General features: G+C 34.5%; 1 non-coding gene across 1 annotated transcript; it reads right to left on the bottom strand.

Annotated features, from left to right (window-relative positions):
- Window positions 1-3,252: 3,252 nt before the first annotated feature.
- Window positions 3,253-3,356, bottom strand: LOC115031157. The gene has a single exon (XR_003836780.1). It is a non-coding gene; the product is annotated as a U6 spliceosomal RNA (small nuclear RNA).
- Between the last annotated feature and the right edge of the window lie 955 nt (window positions 3,357-4,311).

Genomic DNA, 4,311 nt, shown 5'->3' with positions numbered 1-4,311 from the left:
GGTAAGAACATTTAAAAGTATGTACTTGTGTGTTTGCATGCTCTATTCAAACAAGGCACAGCTATGTGAACAGGCTAATCTGGATGTCCTTAATTGTAGCATCTTGAATTATAAATTTTCTATCTTAATTAAGAAGTTTTACCCTGAGTCCAACAATTCCATGATTGGAACAAGTATAAAAATATTCTATTAATAGACCCAAAACAAAAAAATATATATTAACCTTACAAAAAAGTCTGAAGACAAACTAGCAATAAATAAACATTACTTATTATTTCATCATCACTGCTTTCTATTGACTATGTAAAATTTGATAAACCTAATTTGCATAGACTCTACAGAGTATAATGACAAAAAGCATGACATTTATATTAATGAAAGTAATGGAGTAAGTGTATCTAAGTATTATTTCCACCCATGAGCTCATTATTAATAATTCACCTCCATAAGAATAAATAACAAAACAAGGTAGGAGAGACATTGAGGAGAGTATTGCATATTTTAATTCAGTATATAATCTTGTATTTATGATTTTACATAGGATACTCATATTTGACAAAACTGATTGTGATGAAATAACATTTTGCTTTGTATCTTTCTATGTTCATATCTATATTTTCACTAGGTAATTTGCCATTGATTTCCAGAATATAAAAACAGTGTTAAAGTTGAGAAAATTAACATAAAATTTATTTTCTATCTAGATTCAATTTGATTTATATTCAAGGACAAATTTTAGATAATAGATAATAGATAAATAGTCTATTGGAAACTAAAATCTTCTGATTCTCAATAGCTACTTATGTCCATTCTCATTTATATTATAAAGCTATGCTTTACCATCTTGTTCTTATTCTACTAAAGTATGCTTATATTCTTAATATACTAAGATTCTCTATAAGTCTTTTCAGCTTTAAAATATTCTTAGCAGGATTTTATTGCAAATAATTTATCTCCAGAAGTCAATAATCGATTTCCTTAAACAAAAATATCATAAACAACACACTAATATGTAAAAGAAAAAAATGCATCATAATTGAATAACATCTAAAATATTATCAAGGACAATATAATTGCAAACAGCACTACATAAAACTAATAGTTTCTAACTTGTGTAAAATGCTAAGCAGGTATAAAGCTGAACATAAAAGGACTTGTCTTTTTTTAAGGACAAGGATAAGACAAGTTCCTCTTCCCAGTGTCAATCAACTCACCTGAAAAGAAGATAGGAAATTGGAAAGAAATAGAATACTCACAATGAGTTTTAAATTGTACTTATTTATTTACTGTAAGAATTCCTAAATTAACGCTGGTAATTTGGATTATGTATCTTTATTTTATACTCAAAGTTTAGAATATTCCTTTTATCACAAGCTTTATCTGATTAGCAGGGAAAATTTATTTCCATTAAATTAAAACATCTTTTTCTTAACATTTAAAAAGTGAGTTTTAGTATATTTTCTTATGATCTTTTGTGAATACTTGTAATCAGTTATAACATATTCACAACCTAGATTTCCTGTATCAACATTACATTTTATTATAAAATTGTAGGATCTTGGATTTAAAATTACTGTCCTCAAATCAATGTATATATGGCATTATATAATATATATTATATTATATTATATTATATTATATTATATTATATTATATTATATTATATTATATATTTTCCCATATAATATAATCTTATGTTAATTATTTAGGGACAGGTGAACAAATTACAATTCAAACCAAAAAAGGCAGTGACAATAGATCAAGGAAGCAATTCAGTACAACTCCAGCTTGAAAATATGATGATAAATTACAGAAGTATAGAGGGTAGGTTAATAACCTACTTGCTATTTTGGTTTCTGTGGGTCCACATGAGTGCTGCTAAGGTCCGTAGGCTTTTTTTCTCGTGGTGTTCTCCATACCCTCTGACTCCCACAGTCTTTTCTCGCTGTCCTCCTCAGGTTTCTCTGTTCTTTGGGGGTAACCATCACATAGAGATATGCAATTTAGGATCTCTTTTCCCATAATGCTTGACTGTGGGTCTCTGAACTTCCTCCCATCTGCTGCCAGAGGAAGTTATGCTAATGATAACTGAATAAAGTAACAATCAATGAGTACAGAAACATATCATTAGGAAACATTTCATGGATTTTTTTTTTCCCCTGTCAGTCTTGTTTTGTTCTATCCTAGGTCTCTAGGCTATCCAGTCTCTGGTTTTTGGTTATCCACAGACTGTAGAACATGTGTCCTCTCTCTGGGCATGAGCCTGAAGTTAAACCAATCATTGGTTGACCAGTCCCATAGGCTCTGAACAATCATGGCCGCCGAAGCACATGTTGCAGGCAGAACAGATAATAGATGGCGATTTTTGTGACTGGGTTGGTGTCCCGTGTCCCGGTTTCTCTTTTCATAGCTTGCAGAGTACCTTCTTGTACATCCATGTAGAATGTAGGGGCAAAGGCTACAATTCCGTACTTCTTTAACCTCTGAATATTGATTGAATTGAGTAGAAATTGTTTTTGGCAATGGGGCTTAATTTTCAGATGGCAACCTTCTGTCCTTGCAAAAGTTTGTGTTGTTTAGAGATGTCCTCTGGGCCTCATCTGCCAGCTATTCAGCCAAACGTACCCAGTCCCACTATAAGAAGCTTTGCCTGGCAACAAAAGATGGCCATTGAGTTCAAACTCAGTATCCTCCATTACTATAAGTCCACCCTAAGGTCACCCTCATAGACTCCAGGAAATGTTCACTGCACTAATTTTCCACGCCCCTACACACGAAGAACCCCATTTCCAGTTGTTTCTCTGCATACTCTTTCCCTCTGTCTGCCCATTTGATCTCTTTTACTTCTGTTCCCACTCTTCCCATTCTATCCACTATATTTATTCTATTTCCCTTCCCAAGGACTTTATGCTTCCCCTTATAACTTTCCTCTTTATCTAGACTTTCTGCGTCTGGAGACTATAACTTTGTTATCATTACTTAACAGCTAATATCCACTTAAAAGTGAATACATACCGTAATTTACTGGGTTACACCACTCAAGAATATTTTTTTCCAGTTTAAAATATTTGTCTGCAAAATTCACAAAGTCATTTTTTACATTCTTCAGTTGTGTGACATCTAATTTGCTTCCATTTTGTGGCTATTATGAATAAAGCAGCAGTGAGTATGATTGAGCAATTGTCCTTGTGGTAGGAATGAAGGATGCATCCTTTGAAATATGCCCAAGAATGATACCGCTTGGGCTTGAGAAACAGTACAAAGTTTTTCATGAATTTGCATGTCATCCTTGAGCAAGGTCCATGGTAATCTCTAGATTGCTCCAATTTGAGTACATGTGATCCAGAAGTGATCATGAGGGTTGTAATTTTCAGATACTTTTAATTCTCATAATTTATCCAAATCAAACACAACCTATTTTTAAATAATGCAGATATAATTAATTGACCCTCCTTTAAGAATATACATAATGCTCTAGATGGTCCATCCTTTCGTCTCAGCTCCAAACTGTGTCTCTGTAACTCCTTCTATGGGTATTTTGTTCCCAATTCTAAGAAGAGGCAAAGTGTCCAAACTTTGGTCATTGTTCTTCTTGCCTTTCATGTGTTTAGCAAATTGTATCTTATATCTTGGGTTTCTAAGTTTCTGGACTAATATCCACTTATCAGTGAGTACATATTGTGTGAGTTCTTTTGTGATTGGGTTACCTCACTCAGGATGACGCCCTCCAGTTCCATCCATTTGCCTAGGAATATCATAAATTCATTCTTTTTAATAGCTGAGTTGTACTCCATTGTGTAAGTGTACCACATTTTCTGTATCCATTCCTCTGTTGAGGCACATCTGGGTTCTTTCCAGCTTCTGGCTATTATAAAAAAGGCTGCTATGAACATAGTGGAGCATGTGTCCTTCTTACTGGTTGGAACATCTTCTGGATATATGCCATATTGCAGGATCCTCCAGTAGTACTATGTCCAATTTTCTGAGAAACCTCCAGACTGATTTCCAGAGTGGTTGTACAAGCTTGCAATCCCACCAACAATGGAGGAGTGTTCCTCTTTCTCCACATCCTCACCAATGGAACATATAGAGACTGCCATATCCTGGGATCCATCCCATAATCAGCCTCCAAATGCTGACACCATTGCATACACTAGCAAGATTTTGCTAAAAGGACCCAGATATAGCTGTCTCTGTGAGACTACGCCAGGGCCTAGCAAACACAGAAGTGGATGACCACAGTCAGCTGTTGGATGGATCACAGGGCCCCCAATGGAGGAGCTAGAGAAAGTAACCAAGGAGCTAAAGGGA

Source organism: Mus caroli, chromosome 5 (genome assembly GCF_900094665.2).
Source record: "Mus caroli chromosome 5, CAROLI_EIJ_v1.1, whole genome shotgun sequence".
In the NCBI taxonomy this organism is placed as follows: domain Eukaryota; kingdom Metazoa; phylum Chordata; class Mammalia; order Rodentia; family Muridae; genus Mus; species Mus caroli.
Note: the sequence above shows the minus strand (reverse complement) of the source record. Positions and strands in the feature narration are given on the sequence as shown.